Genomic DNA, 17140 nt, shown 5'->3' with positions numbered 1-17140 from the left:
TTTTTTTATTGGTGTTCAATTTGCCAACCTACAGAAAAACACCCAGTGCTCATCCCATCAAGTGCCCCCTTCAGTACCCATCACACATTCACCACCACCGTCCGCCCTCCTCCCCTTCCATCACCCTTAGTTTGTTTCCCTGAGTTAGGAGTCTTTATGTTCTGTCTCCATTTCTGATATTTCCCACACATTTCTTCTCCCGCCTACAGTGAAAGAGGGTTGAGTGAGTTTTTCAGGACTTGCTAAAGTCCAGTCAACATTTCATTTTGTGGTCTGTGGGCTCCAATTCCTTGTCCTTAAGTATTTCTGGGGAAGCAGGGTGTTGGGCTCTGTTTCAATGAGATATTTCCGATGCTAACAGGCCCTAGTGCGCACATGTTTCATCAATACTACCAATTATTATTTTAAAGATTTACTTGAATTCCTGTTTGTAAACACAGTATGATATAGTTTCAGGTTTACCACATAGTGATTCAACCCTTGGATACAACGCCTGGTACTGGTCATAGGTGCCCTCCACTATCCCCATCCCCTGATTCCCCATCCCCCCCACCTTCCTCTGGTATTTATTAGTTTATTCTCTGTGGTTAAGAGTGTGTTTTTTTGTTTGTTTCTCTCATCCCCCCCTGTGCCCCTTTGCCAGTTTGTTTGGTTTCTTAAAATTCACATGTGAATGCAATTGTATGGTATTTGGTATCTGTCTTTCTCTGACTGACTGAGTTCATTTAGCATAAGTCCTTTCCACTTCTCCCACGTCATTGTAAATGGCTTCATTTCATCGCTTCTGTTGACCCAGTGATGTCGCAGTGGGTATATTTACCACATCGTCTCTGCCCATTCATCAGTCGATGGACATGTGGCCTGTATCCACAGTTTGGCTCTTGTTGATAATGCTGCTACAAACACTGGTCTGCGTGTCCTACTTGGAATCTACTAAACGAGTTTTGTATTCTCGGGGTAAATACCTAGCTCTGCAATTTTGGAATCATAGGGTAGCTCTATTTTTAACTTCTTTTTTAAATTTTTTTATGATAGTCACAGAGAGAGAGGTAGAGACACAGGCAGAGGGAGAAGCAGGCTCCATGGACTGAGAGTCCGGTGTGGGATTCGATCCCGGGTCTCCAGGATCACAACATGGGCCAAAGGCAGGTTCCAAACCACTGCACCACCCAGGGATCCCCTATTTTTAACTTCTCAAGGACCCTGCACAGTGTTTTCCACAATGGCTGCACCTGTTCGCATGCCCACCAGGAGTGTAAGGGGCTCCCTCTTCTCCATAGCCTCAACAATACCTGTTGTTTCTTCTGTTGTTAATTTTAGCCATTCTGACGGCTGTCAGGTGACATCTTATTGTGGTTTTCATTTGCATTTCCCTGATGATGGGTGACGCTGAGTGTCTTTCCCTGTGTCTGGTGGCCATTGGATGTCTTGACAGAGACAAAGTCCATTCATGTCTTCTGCCCATCTGCAGTTGGATAATTTGTGTTTAGGATGCTGAGATTTATATTTGCTTTACGTATTTTGCATACTAACTCTTTATTGGATGTGTTGTTTACAAATATCTCCTTTCATTTTGTATGTTGCCTTTTATTTTTATTTATTTATTTTTTATTTATGATAGTCACAGAGAGAGAAAGAGAGAGAGGCAGAGACATAGGCAGAGGGAGAAGCAGGCTCCATGCACCGGGAGCCCGATGTGGGATTCGATCCCGGGTCTCCAGGATCGCGCCCTGGGCCAAAGACAGGCACCAAACCGCTGCACCACCCAGGGATCCCTATGTTGCCTTTTAGCGTTGGTTGTTTCTTTCACTTTGCAGAAGCTTTCAATTTGATGAAGTCCCAATAGTATTTTTGCTCTTGTTTCCCTCAACTCAGAGGCATATCTAGAAAGAACATCCAATGGCCAATGTCAAAGATGTTGCTGCCTATCTCTTCTTCTTTGTATGGTTTCAGGTCTCACATTTAGGCCTTTCATCCATTTTGAATTTATTTTTTATAAATATGGTGTAAGAAAGTGGTCCAGTTCCATTCTTCTGCATGTGGCTGCCTGGTTTCCCAACACCATTTGTTCTTATCCTGGGGTCAGGGTTAGGGTTTGTTGAAGAGACTGTCTTTGTGCCTCTGGATATTCCTTCCTGCCTTGTTGTCGATTAATGGATCATAGAGTTACAGGTTTGTATCTTGTTTCGGCTTTCCATTCTGTTCTATTGATCTTAGGGTCTCCTGTTGGGAGATTCTTGATTGCTGATTCAATTTCTTTGCTGGTTATCTGTCTGTTCAAGTTTCTTATTTCTTCCTTTTTCATTTTTGCTATGTTATATATTTCTAGGAATTGATCTATTTCTCCCAGGGTCTAGATTGCTGGCATATAATTTTTCATTATGTTCTCTTGTAAACATTTGTATTTCTCTAGTGTTGGTTGTTATTTCTCTTTTCTCATTTGTGATTTTAATTTGGGTCCTTTCTCATCTTTTTATCTTTTTTCTCTTTTAAATATTTTTATTTATGGATTCATGCGAGACACAGAGAGGCAGAGGTACAGGCAGGGGAAAACTGAGGCTCCATGCAGGGAGCCTGATGTGGGATGTGCTCCCCCAGGACCACAGGATCATGACCTGAGCCAAAGCAGATGCTCAACCACTGAGGTACCCAGGTGCCTTGCTGATTAAATTCCTTTGCTACTTATGGGTCAGTTCACATTTTCTATTTCTTCCTATTTCAGTTTTGCTCATCTGCGCATTTCTAGGGATTTGTCCATTCCTTCCAGGTCTTTCGGTTTGTTAATGTATAATCTTTCATAGTATTCCCTTATAATTGTCTTATTTTTCTGGTGTTGATTGTGATCTCTCTTCTCTCATTTGTGATTTTATTTATTTATTTCTTTTCTCTTTTCTCGTTGATAAGGCTGGCTAGGGCTTGATCCATTTTATTAATTTTTTTGAAGAATCAGCTCTTAGTTTCATTATTCCCTTCTACTGTTTTGTTGTTTCTGTATTGTTTATTTCTCCTCTCATCTTTATTTTTTCCCTTCTTCTGCAGGCTTTAGGCTTTGTATGCTTTTCCTTTTCCAGCCTCTTTAGCTGTAGGGTTCGGTTGTGTATTGGAGACATCTTGTTTCTTGAGGTAGGCCTATATTGTTATATACTTCCCTCATAGGACTGCCTTTGCTACATCCTAGAGGTTTGGAGAAACATGTTTTCATTTTCATTTATTTTAAATTTCCTCTTTAATTTCCTGGTTGCTGCATTCATTCTCTATTAGGATATTCATAATCTCCACGTATTTTTGGTCTGTCCAAATTTTTCTTACTGTTGACTTTGCATTTCATAGCCTCGTGGTCCGAAAATGTACATGGTGTGATACCATCCTTCTTGTACCTGTTGTACCTGTTGAGGGCTGATTTGTGGGCCATGATATGATCTGTTCTTGAGAATGTCCCATTTGCACTTGAAAAGGAATGTGTATTCTGCTTTATTAAGAAATTCAGACTATATCTGTGGAGTCCCTGTGGTCCAGTGTGTCAAGGCTATTGTTCCCCTATATATTTTCTGCATAGGTGATCAGTTCTTTAACATAAGTGGTTGTTAAAATCCCCTGTCATTATATTATTATCAGTGAGTTCCTGTACGTTTGTTGTTAATTGGTTTCTATATTTAGGTACTACCATGTTGGCAGCATAAATATTTAGTTGTTGGAACTTTTTTTTTAATAAATTTATTTTTTATTGGTGTTCAATTGTCCAATGTACAGAATAACACCTAGTGCTCATCCCGTCAAGTGTCCCCCTCAGTACCCGTCAAATATTCACCCACACCCCCTATCCCCCTCCCCTTCCACCACCCCTAGTTCGTTTCCCAGAGTTAGGAGTATTTATGTTCTGTCTCCCTTTCTGATATTTCCCACACGTTTCTACACCATTCCCTTATATTCCCTTTCACTATTATTTATTTTCCCCAAATGAATGAGAGCATACACTGTTTGTCCTTCTCCGATTGACTTACTTCACTCAGCATAATACCCTCCAGTACCATCCACGTTGAAGTAAATGGTTGGTATTTGTCGTTTCTAATGGCTGAGTAATATTCCATTGTATACATAAACCACATCTTCTTTATATTCATCTTTCAATGGACACAAAAGCTCATTCCACAGTTTTGCTATTGTGGACATTCCTGCTATAAACATCAGGGTTCAGGTGTCCCAGCGTTTCATTGCATCTGAATCTTTGAGGTAAATCCCCAACATTACAATTGCTGGTTCGTAGGGCAGGTCTATTTTTATCTCCTTGAGGAACCTCCACACAGTTTTCCAGAGTGGCTTTATCAGTTCACATTCCCACCAACAGTGTAAGATGGTTCCCTTTTCTCCACATCCTCTCCAAAATTTGCGGTTTCCTGCCCTGTTAATTTTCCCCATTCTCACTGGTGTGAGGTGGTATCTCATTGTGGTTTTGATTTGTATTTCCCTGATGGCAAGTGATGCAGAGCATTTTCTGATGTGCATGTTGGCCATGTCTATGTCTTCATCTGTGAGATTTCTCTTCATGTGTTTTGCCCATTTCATGATTGGATTGTTTGTTTCTTTGGTGTTGAGTTTAAGATGTTCTTTATAGATTTTGGAAACTAGCCCTTTATCTGATACGTCTTTTGCAAATATCTTCTCCCATGCTGTAGGTTGTCATTTAGTTTTGTTCACTGTATCCTTTGCTGTGCAAAAGCATCTTATCTTGATGAAGTCACAATAATTCATTTTTGCTTTTGTTTCTTTTCCATTCGTGGATGAATCTTGCAAAAAGTTACTGTGGCTGAGTTCAAAAAGTGTATTGCCTTTGTTCTCCTCTAGGATTTTGATGGACTCTTGTCTCACATTTAGATCTTTCATCCATTTTAAGTTTATCTTTGTGTATGGTGAAAGTGAGTGGTGTAGTTTCATTATTCTGCATGTGCATGTCCAATTTTCCCAGCACCTTCTATTGAAGAGACTGTCTTTCTTCCAATGGATAGTCTTTACCCCTTTATCGAATATTGGTTGACCATAAAGTTAGGGTCCACTTCTGGGTTCTCTATTCTGTTCCATTGATCTATGTGTGTTTTTGTGCCAGTACGACACTGTCTTGATGACCACAGCTTTGTAGTACAACCTGAAATCTGGCATTATGATGCCCCTAGATATGTTTGTCTTTTTTACAATTCCCCTGGTATTCAGAGTCTTTTCTGATCCCACACAAATCTTTCTTTTTAATGATACTCACATTCAGAGAGAGAGAGAGAGAGGCAGAGACACAGGCAGAGGGAGAAGCAGGCTCCATGCACCGGGCGCCTGACATGGGATTCGATCCTTGGTCTCCAGGATTGCGCCCTGGGCCAAAGGCATGCACCAAACCGCTGTGCCACCCAGGGATCACGATTCCACACAAATCTTAAAATAATTTGTTCTAACTCTCTGATGAAAGTCCATGGTATTTTGGTAGGGTTTGCATTAAAAGTGTACATTGCCTGGGTAGCATTGACATTTTCACAATGTTAATTCTGCCAATCCATGAGCATGGAATATTTTTCCATCTCTTTGTGTCTTCCTCAATTTCTTTCAGAAGTGTTCTATAGTTTTTAAGGTATAGATCCTTTACCACCTTGGTTAGGTTTACTCCTCAGTATCTTATGCTTTTGGGTGCAATTGTAAATGAGATTGACTCCTTAATTTCTCTTTCTTCAGTATCATTGTTAGTGTATAGAAATGCCATTGATTTCTGGGCATTGATTTTGTATCTGGCAATGCTACCAATTGCTGTATGTGTTCTAGCAATCTTGGGGTGTAGGATTTGGGTTTTCTAGGTAGAGAATCATGTCATCAGTGAAGAGGGAGAGTTTGACTTCTTCTTTTCCAATTTGAATGCCTTTAATGTCTTTTTGTTGTCTGATTGCTGAGGCTAGGACTTCCAGTACTATGTTGAATAGCAGTGGTGAGAGTGGACATCCCTGTCTTGTTCCTGATCTTAGGGGAAAAGCTCCCAGTGCTGCCCCATTGAGAATGATATTTGCTGTGGGTTTTTTGTAGATGGCTTTTAAGATGTCGAGGAACGTTCCCTCTATCTCTACGCTCTGAAGTGTTTTGATCAGGAATGGATGCTGTATTTTGTCAAATGCTTTCTCTGCATCTAATGAGAGGATCATATGGTTCTTGGTTTTTCTCTTGCTGATATGATGAATCACATTGATTGTTTTACGAGTGTTGAACCAGCCTTGTGTCCCGGGGATAAATCCTACTTGGTCATGGTGATTAATTTTCTTAATGTACTGTTGGATCCTATTGGCTAGTATCTTGTTGAGAATCTTTGCATCCATGTTCATCAGGGATATTGGTCTGTAATTCTCCTTTTTGGTGGGGTCTTTGGTTTTGAAATTAAGGTGATGCTGGCCTCATGGAATGAATTTGGAAGTACTCTATCTCTTTCTATCTTTCCAAACATCTTTAGTAGGAGAGGTATGGTTTCTTCTTTAAATGTTTGATAGAATTCCCCTGGGAAGCCATCTGGCCCTGGACTTTTGTGTCGTGGGAGGTTTTGGATGGCCGCTTAATTACCTCCCTGGTTATTGGCCTGTTTAGGTTTTCTATTTCTTCCTGTTCCAGTTGGTAGTTTGTGGCTTTCTAGGATTGCGTCCATTTCTTCTAGATTGCCTAATTTATTGGCGTATAGCTGTTCATAATATGTTTTTAAAATCGTTTGTATTTCCTTGGTGTTGGTAGTGATCTCTCCTTTATCATTCATGATTTTATTAATTTGAGTCTTCTCTATCTTCTTTTTAATCTGGTTGGCTAATGGTTTATCTATCTTATTAATTTGTTCAAAGAACCAACTCCTGGTTCTGTTGATCTGTTCCACATTTATTCTGGTCTCGATTTCCTTGAGTTCTGCTCGAATTTTAATTAAGTCTCTTCTTCTGTTGGGTGTAGGATATATCTGCTGTTTTTTTCTAGCTCCTTTATGTGTAAGGTTAGCTTTTGTATTTGAGTTTTTTCCAGTTTTTGAATGGATGCTTGTATTGCGATGTATTTCCCCCTTAGGACTGCTTTTGTTGCATCCCAAAGATTTTGAACGTTTGTGTCTTCATTCTCATTAGTTTCCATGAATCTTTTTAATTCTTCCTTAATTTCCTGGTTGACCCTTTCATCTTTTAGCAGGATGATCCTTCACCTCTATGTGTTTGAGGTCCTGCCAAACTTATTGTTGTGATTTAGTTCTATTTTCAAGGCAGTATGCTCTGAGAGTATGCAGTGGGTGATCCCAGTCTATTGGTATCGGTTCAGACCCAATTTGTGTCCCAGTATGTGGTCGATTCTGGAGAAAGTTCCATGTGCACTTGAGAAGAATGTGTATTCAGTTGAGTTTGGATGTAAAGTTATATATATATCTGTGAAATCCATCTGGTCAGTGTATCATTTAAACATCTTGTTTCTTTGGAGATGTTATGCTTAGAATAACTATCAAGTATACAATGGGCTAGATTGAAGTCACCAAGTATATGGTAAGTATTATCTAAGTATTTCTTCACGTTGGTTATTAATTGGTTTAAATATTTGGCAGCTCCCACATTTGGGGCATTTATATTGAGGATCGTTAAGTCCTCTTTTTGGATAGATCCTTTAAGTATTATACGTCTCTCTTCATCTCTCATTACAGTCTTCGGGGTAAACTTTAGTTTATCTGATAGAAGGATGGCTACCCCTGCTTTCTTTTGAGGACCATTTGAATGGTAAATGGTTCTCCAAACTTTTATTTTCAGGCTGTAGGTGTCCTTCTGTCTAAAATGAGTCTCTTGTAGACAGCAAATAGATGGGTCCTGCTTTTTTATCCAGTCTGTAACCCTGCGCCTTTTGATTGGGTCATTAAGCCCGTTCACGTTCAGAGTTACTATTGACAGATATGCGTTTAGTGTCATCATGATATCTATTCAGTCCTTGTTTTTGTGGATTGTTCCACTGAACTTCTTCTTAAAGGGGAATTTTAAGAGTCCCCCTTAAAATTTCTTGGAGAGCTGGTTTGGAGGTCACATATTCTTTCAGTTCCTGCCTGTCTTGGAATCTTGGAAGCTCTTTATCTCGCCTTCCATTTTGAATGAGAGCCTTGCTGGATAAAGTATTCTTGGTTGCATGTTCTTCTCTGGAGGACCCTGAATATATCCTTCCAGCCCTTTCTGGGCTGCCAGGTCACTGTGGAGTGTTCTGCTGTTACTCTAATGCTCCTCCCCATAAATGTCAGGGATTTCTTGTCTCTTGCTGCTTTAAGGATCTTCTCTTTATTTTTGGAATTTGCAAGCTTCACTATTAAATGTCGAGGTGTTGGACAGTTTTTATTGATTTTAGGGGGGGATCTCTCTATTTCCTGGATCTGAATGTCTGTTTCCCTTCCCAGATTAGGAATGTTTTCAGCTAGGATTTGTTCAAATACATATTCTGGCCCTCTGTCCCTTTCGGCGCCCTCGGGAAACCCAATTACACGTAGGTTTTTCTTCCTCAGGCTGTCGTTTATTTCCCTTAATCTGTCTTTCTGGTCTTTTAATTATCTGTCTCTTTTTTCCTCAGTTTCCCTCTTTGCCGTCAACTTGTCTTCTATGTCACCCACTCGTTCTTCCACCTCGTTAACCCTCGTCATTAGGACTTCTAGTTTGGATTGCTTCTCATTCAATTTATTTTTAACATCTGCCTGATTGGATCTAAATTCTGCAGTCATGAAGTCTCTTGAGTCCTTTATGCTTTTTTCTAGAGCCACCAGTAGCTGTATAATCGTGCGTCTGAATTGCTTTCTGACATTGAATTGTAATCCAGATTTTGTAACTCTGTGGGAGAGAGGATTGTTTCTGATTCTTTCTTTTGAGGTGAGGTTTCCTTCTAGTCATTTTGCTCAGTGTAGAGTGGCCAAAAACAAGTTGAATTGGGAAAAAGAGAAAAAGAGACGAGAGAAAGAATGAAAGAAAAGAGAAAAAGAAAAAAGGAAGAAAAAAAGGAGAAAGAATAAATAGAGAAAGAAAAATAAAGAAAGGGGGAAAAAGTCTGGGGGAAGCAATCAGAAATAAAAATAAGAACCTGGGGGAGTATATTCTGATTCTGTATATTTTAAGTCCCTTGACTTCCCCTGGAACTTGTCCGTCTAGCTGGTCTTCTGGGGGAGGGGCCTGTTTTACTGATTTTCAGGTGTTAGCACTTGGGGGGCTGCTCTGTCCCCTGCCTGGTGCAGGGCTCAGTGGGGGTTGTTTACCCCGTCAGGCCTCAGGAGGAACAACCCCAGTGATAGCGGCCAGCTCTGGAAACCTGGATTCAGCCCCTGCAGTAACTCCTGAGCAGACAGTCTGCAGGGTCTGGAGGCTCTGGGGCTGGTTTCTGATCTGCTCAGCTCTGGGCAGGAGCGTCTTTGCTGTCCTTGGCCCTCCCGGCCTCTGCCTGTCCCGCGGAGGCCGAATCCTTGGCTGTGTCCCAGCGCCCTGTGCTCCAGGGCCTGTGCTATTGGATTTGCGCTCCTGGCCATGAGGCTGCCTCTCCCTGGAGCTGCCGCCCAGCCCCTCAGAGCTGCTCCCGGCCTCGCAGCCCCCTCAGGGATCCACCGCCTGAGCACCTCCGAGTTGCTCCCGGAGCCGCACAGCCCCCTCCGTACGGAGCCTCTTCCTCTGCTGGAGGCACCGCTGCCAAGCTGCTCCCGGGGCATGCAGCACCCTCTGTGCAGAGCCGCTGCCCGAGCCCCTCTGAGCTGCTCCCAAGTCAGTGCATGTGCCCTGCAGCCCTTAGGGAGTTTGGAGCACTCTCCTGGGAGTGCAGGTGTCTCTTAGTGTTCCAGGGAGCCCGAGGACATCCCCGCCCTCCTGGGGTCCTGCTCTGACTCCCTGCGGGCACCATTCTACCCAGAAAGATTGGTGCAGATCCTGCTTCTCCGAGACAGAGCTCTCCTGTCCTGGGGACACTCGCCCCGGCCTTAGCCCGGCTCCTCACGGGGCCCCTCCCCCTTGGATGCCTTTTGTTTCTTTATTTCTTTTTCCCGTCTTCCTACCTTGATAGAAGCGTGAACTTTTCTCACTGTAGCATTCCAGCTGGTCTCTCTTTAAATCACAGGCAGAATTCGAAGATTTTCAGGATGATTTGAAGGTTATCTAGGTAATTTGGAGGTGACAGGTGACTTGGGGACCCTACTCTTCCGCCATCTTGCCCCTCCCCCTGTATGTTGCCTTTTAGATTGGTTGTTTCTCTCACTTTGCTAAAGCTTTTCAATTTGATGAAGTCCCAATAGGATTTTTGCTTTGTTTCCCTCACCTAAGAGGCATATCTAGAAAGAAGATCCAATGGCCAATGTCAAAGACGATGCTGCCTATCTTTTCTACTTTGTATTGTTTCAGGTCTCACGTTTAGGTGTTTCATCCATTTTGAGTTTATTCTTTATATATATGGTATAAGAAAGTGGTCCAGTTTCATTCTTCTGTATGTGGCTCCCTGGTTTTCCCGCACCATTTGTTCTTATCCTGAGGTCAGGGTTAGGGTTTGTTGAAGAGACTGTCTTTGTGCCTTTGGATATTCCTTCCTGCCTCGTTGTCAATTAATGGATCATAGAGTTACAGGTTTGTATTTTGTTTCGGCTTTCCATTCTGTTCTGTTGATCTTAGGGTCTCCTGTTGGGAGATTCTTGGTTGCTGATTCAATTTCTTTGCTGGTTATCTGTTCAAGTTTCTTATTTCTTCCTTTTTCATTTTTTCTGTTATATATTTCCAGGAATTGATCTGTTTCTTCCAGGTTCTAGGTTGCTGGCATATAATTTTTCATAAGGTTCTCTTATAATCATTTGTATTTCTCTAGTGTTGGTTGTTATTTCTCTTTTCTCATTTGTGATTTTATTTGGGTCCTTTCTCATCTTTTTATCTTTTTTCTTTTTTAAAGATTTTATTTATGAATTCATGCGAGACACAGAGAGGCAGAGGTATAGGCAGAGAGAAAATGAGGCTCCATGTGGGGAGCCTGAAGTGGGATTTGATCCCCCAAGACCCCAGGGTCAAGACATGAGCCAAAGCAGATGCTCAACCACTGAGGCACCCAGGTGCCTTGCTGATTCAATTCCTATGCTAGTTATGGGTCTGTTCACATTTTCTATTTCTTTATATTTCAGTTTTGCTCATTTGCACATTTCTAGGGATTTCTCAATTCTTCCTGGTTTCCCAGTTTGTTAGCGTATAATCTTTCATAGTATTCCCTTATAATTACCTTATTTTCTGGTGTTGATTGTGATCTCTCTTCTCTCTTTTGTGATTTTATTTATTTAGGTCTTTTCTCTTTTCTCATTGATAAGGCTGACTAGGCCTTGATCCATTTTCGTAGTTATTTTGAAGAACTAGTTTTTAGTTTCATTATTCCATTCTATTGTTTTGTTGTTTCTGTATTGTTTCTTTCTGCTCTCATCTTTAATTTTTCCCTTCTTCTGTTGGCTTTAGGCTTTGTTTCTTATTCCTTTTCCAGCTCCTTTAGGTGTAGGGTTGGGTTGTGTATTGGAGACTTCTTGTTTCTTGAGGTAGGCCTGTATTGCTATCTACTTCCCTCTAAGGACTGCCTTTTTTACATCCTAGAGTTTTGAAGAAACATGTTTTCATTTTCATTTGTTTTAAATTTCCTCTTTAATTTCCTGGTTGCTCCATTCATTCTCTAGTAGAAAAATCATAGTCTCCACGTATTTTTGGTCTGTCCAAATTTTTTCTTACTGTCGACTTCGTGTTTCATAGCCTCGTGGTCTGAAAATGTACATCATGTGATACCAACCTTCTTGTACCTGTTGTACCTGTTGAGGGCTAATTTGTGGCCCATGATATGATCTATTCTGGAGAATGTCCCATGTGCACTTGAAAGGAATGTGTATTCTGCTTTAGGAATAAATGTTCAGACTATATCTGTGGAGTCCCTGTGGTCCAGTGTGTCAAGGCCATTGTTCCCCTGTTGATTTTCTGTATAGACGATCGGTCCATGACATAAGTGGGTGTTAAAATCCCCTGTCATTGTATTATTATCAGTGAGTTCCTGTATGTTTGTTGTTAATTGGTTTCTATATTTCGGTATACCCATGTTGGCAGCATAAATATTTAGTTGTTTGATCTTTTTTTAAAAATATATTTATTTTTATTTTTATTTTTTTATTTATTTATGATAGGCACTCAGTGAGAGAGAGGGAGAGAGAGAGGAGGAGACACAGAGGGAGAGGGAGAAGCCGGCTCCATGCACCAGGAGCCTGATGTGGGACTCGATCCCGGGTATCCAGGACCGTGCCCTGGGCCAAAGGCAGGCGCCAAACTGCTGCGCCACCCAGGGATCCGAAATTTATTTTTATTGGTGTTCAATTGACCTACATACAGAATAATACCCAGTGCTCATCCCGTCAAGTGTCCCCCTCAGTGCCCGTCACACATTCACCCCCACCCCCACCCTCCTCCCCTTCCAGCACCCCTAGTTCATTTCCCAGAGTTAGTAGTCTTTATGATCTGTCTCCCTTTCTGATATTTCCCACACATTTCTTCTCCATTCCCTTATATTCCCTTTCACTATTATTTATATTCCCCAAAGGAATGAGAACATACACTGTTTGTCCTTCTCGGATTGACTTACTTCGCTCAGCATAATACCCTCCAGTTCCATCCACTTTGAAGCAAATGTTGGGTATTTGTCGTTTCTAATGGCTGAGTAATATTCCATTGTATACATAAACCACATCTTCTTTATATTCATCTTTCGATGGACTCCATGGCTCCGTCTGCAGTTTGGGTATTGTGGACATTCTGCTATAAACATCGGGGTGCAGGTGTCCCAGCGTTGAATTGCATCTGAATATTTGGGGTAAATCCCCAACACTGCAATTGCTGGGTCATAGGGCAGGTCTATTTTTAACACTTTGAGGAACCTCCACACAGTTTTCCACAGTGGCTGCACCAGTTCACATTCCCATGAACAGTGTAACAGAGTTCCCTTTTCTCCGCATCCTCTCCAACATTTGCGGTTTCCTGCCTTGTTAATTTTCTCCATTCTCACTGATGTGACGTGGTATCTCATTGTTGTTTTGATTTGTATTTCCCTAATGGCAAGTGATGCAGAGCATTTCTTCATGTGGATGTTGGCCATGTCAATGTCTTCCTCTGTGAGATTTCTCTTCATGTCTTTTGCCCATTTCATGATTGGATTGTTTGTCTCTTTGGTGTTGAATTTAAGAAGTTCTTTATAGATCTTGGAAACTAGCCCTTTATCTGATACGTCTTTTGCATATGTCTTTTCCCATGCTGAAGGTTGTTTTTAGTTTTGTTGACTGTATTCTTTGCTGTGCAAAAGCTTCTTATCTTGAAGAAGTCACAATAGTTCATTTTTGCTTTTGTTTCTTTTGTCTTCATGGATGTACCTTGCAAAAACTTGCTGTGGCCATGTTCAAAACGGGTGTTGCCTGTGTTCTCCTGTAGGATTTTGATGGACTCTTGTCTCACATTTAGATCTTTCATCCATTTTGAGTTTATCTTTGTTTATGGTGAAAGAGAGTGGTCTAGTTTCATTCTTCTGCATGTGGATGTCCAATTTTCCCAGCACCATCTATTGAAGAGACTGTCTTTCTTCCAATTGATAGTCTTTCCTCCTTTATCGAATATTAGTTGACATAAAGTTCAAGGTCCACTTCTGGGTTCTCTATTCTGTTCCATTGATCTATGTGTGTTTTTGTGCCAGTACCACACTGTCTTGATGACCACAGCTTTGTAGTACAACCTGAAATCTGGCATTGTGATGCCTCTAGATATGGTTTTATTTTTTAAAATCCCCCTGGCTATTCGGGGTCTTTTCTGATTCCACACAAATCTTAAAATAATTTGTTCTAACTCTCTGAAGAAAGTCCATGGTATTTTGATAGGGATTGCATTAAACGTGTACATTGCCTAGGTAACATTGACATTTTCACAACATTAATTCTGCCAATCCATGAGCATGGAATATTTTTCCATCTCTTTGTGTCTTCCTCAATTTCTTTCAGAAGTTTTCTATAGTTTTAGGGTATACATCATTTACCTCCTTGGTTAGGTTTATTCCTAGGTATCTTATGCTTTGGGTGCAATTGTAAATGAGATTGACTTCTTAATTTCTCTTTCTTCAGTCTCATTGTTAGTGTATAGAAATGCCATTCATTTCTGGGCAGTGATTTTGTATCCTGCAACGCTACCAAATTGCTGTATGAGTTCTAGCAATCTTGAGGGGGGAGGCTTTTGGGTTTTCTAGGTAGAGTATCATGGCATCGGTGAAGAGGGAGAGTTTGACTTCTTTGCCAATTTGAATGCCTTTAATGTCTTTTTGTTGTCTGCTGAGGCTAGGACTTCCAATACTACATTGAATAGCAGTGGTGAGAGTCGACATCCCTGTCTTGTTGCTGATCTTACGGGAAAGGCTCCCAGTGCTGCCCCATTGAGAATGATATTTGTAGTGGTCTTTTCCTAGATGGCTTTTAAGATGTCGAGGAATGTTCCCTCTATCCCTACACTCTGAAGTGTTTTGATCAGGAATGGATGCTGTATTTTGTCAAATGCTTTCTCTGCATCTAATGAGAGGATCATATGGTTCTTGGTTTTTCTCTTGCTGATATGATGAATCACATTGATTGTTTTACGAGTGTTGAACCAGCCTTGTGTCCCAGGGATAAATCCTACTTTTTCATGGTGAAAAATTTTCTTAATGTATTGTTGGATCCTATTGGCCAGTATCTTGTTGAGAATTTTTGCATCCATGTTGATCACGGCTATTGGTCTGTAATTCTCCTTTTTGGCGGGGTCTTTGTCTGTTTTTGTAATTAACGTGATGCTGGCTTCATAGAACTAATTTGGAAGTACTCCATCTCTTTCTTTCTTTCTTTCCAAACAGCTTTAGTAGGAGAGGTATGTTTTCTACTTTAAATGTCTGATAGAATTCCCCTGGGAAGCCATCTGGCCCTGGACTTTTCTGACTTGGGAAGTTTTTGATGACTGCTTCAATTTCCTCCCTGGGTATTGGTCTTTTTAGGTTTTCTATGTCTTCCTGTTCCAGTTTTGGTAGTTTGTGGCTTTCCAGGAATGCGTCCATTTCTTCTACATTGCCTAATTTATTTCCGTATAGCTGTTCATAATATGTTTTTAGAATTGATTGTATTTCCTTGGTGTTGGTAGTGATCTCTCCTTTCTCGTTCATGATTTTATTAATTTGAGTCTTCTCTCTATTCTTTTTAATAAGACTGGCTAATGGTTTATGTATGTTATTAATTCTTTCAAAGAACCAACTTCTGGTTCTGTTGATCTGTTCCACATTTCTTCTGGTCTCGATTTCCTTGAGGTCTGCTCGAATTTTAATTAACTCTCTTATACTGTTGGGTGTAGGATCTAGCTACTTTTTTTTTCTCTAGCTCCTTTATGAGTAAGGTTAGCTTTTGTATTTGAGTTCTTTCCAGTTTTTGAATGGATGCTTCTATTGTGATGTATTTCCCCCTTAGGACTGCTTTTGCTGCATCCCAAAGATTTTGAACGTTTGTGTCTTCATTCTCATTAGTTTCCATGAATCTTTTGAATTCTTCCTCAATTTCCTGGTTGACCCTTTCATCTTTTAGCATGATGGTCCTTAACCTCCACGTGTTTGAAGTCCTTCCAAACTTCTTGTTGTGATTTAGTTCTAATTTTAAGGCATTATGGTCTGAGAATATGCAGGGGACGATCTGAATCTTTTGATATCGGTTCAGACGCGATTTGTGACCCAGTATATGGTCTATTCTGGAGAAAGTTCCATGTGCACTTGAGAAGAATGTGTATTCAGTTCAGTTTGGATGTAAAGTTCTGTAGATATCTGTGAAATTTATTTTCTCCAGTGTATCATTTAAAGCTCTCGTTTCTTTGGTGATGTTGTGCTTAGAAGACCTATCGAGGGTAGAAAGACCTAGATTGAAGTCACCAAGTATAAGATAATAATTATCTAAGTATTTCTTCACTCTCATTATTAATTGGTTTAAATATTTGGCAGCTCCCACATTCGGGGCATATATATTGAGGATTGTTAAGTCCTATTGTTGGATAGATCCTTTAAGTATGATTTAGTGTCCGTCCTCATCTCTCACTACAGTCTTCGGGGTAAATTTCAGTTTACCTGATATAAGGATGGCTACCCCTGCTTTCCTATGAGGACCTTTTAAATGGTAAATGGTTCTCCAACCCATTATTTTCAGATTGTAGGTGTCCTTCTGTCTAAAATGAGTCTCTTGTAGACAGCAAATAGATGGGTCCTGCTTTTTTATCCAGTCTGAAACCCTGCGCCTTTTGATGTGGTCATTAAGCCCGTTCATGTTCAGAGTTACTATGGACAGATATGAGTTTAGTGTCATCATGATATCTATTCAGCCCTTGTTTTTGTGGATTGTTCCACTGAACTTCTTCTTAAATGGGAATTTTAAGAGTCCCCCTTAAAATTTCTTGCAGAGCTGGTTTGGAGGTCACATATTCTTTCAGTTCCTGCCTGTCTTGGACGCTCTTTATCTCGCTTTCCATTTTGAATGAGAGCCTTGCTGGATAAAGTATTCTTGGTTGCATGTTCTTCTCATGGAGGACCCTGAATATATCCTGCCAGCCCTTTCTGGCCTGCCAGGTTGCTGTAGAGACCTCTGCTGTTACCCTAATGCTCCTCCCCATAAAGGTCAGGGATTTCTTGTTTCTTGCTGCTTTAAGGATCTTCTCTTTATCTTTGGAATTTGCAAGCTTCACTATTAAATGTCGAGGTGTTGATGGTTTTTATTGATTTTGGGGGGGGGAATCTCTCTATTTCCTGTATATGAATGCCTGTTTCCCTTCCCAGATTAGGAAAGTTTTCAGCTAGGATTTGTTCAAATACTTATTCTGGTCCTCTGTCCAGTTTGGTGCCCTCAGGAACCCTAATTACACGTAGGTTTTTCTTCTTCAGGCTGTCGTTTATTTCCCTTAATCTGTCTTCCTTGTCTTTTAATTGTCTGTTTCTTTTTACCTCCGTTTCTCTCTTTGCCATAAACTTGTCTTCTATATCACTCACTCGTTCTTCCACCTTGTTAACCCTCATCATTAGGACTTCTAGTTTGGATTGCATCTCATTCAATTGATTTTTAATTTTGGCCTGA

This window comes from Canis lupus, chromosome 21, assembly GCF_048164855.1.
Source record: "Canis lupus baileyi chromosome 21, mCanLup2.hap1, whole genome shotgun sequence".
In the NCBI taxonomy this organism is placed as follows: domain Eukaryota; kingdom Metazoa; phylum Chordata; class Mammalia; order Carnivora; family Canidae; genus Canis; species Canis lupus.
Note: the sequence above shows the minus strand (reverse complement) of the source record.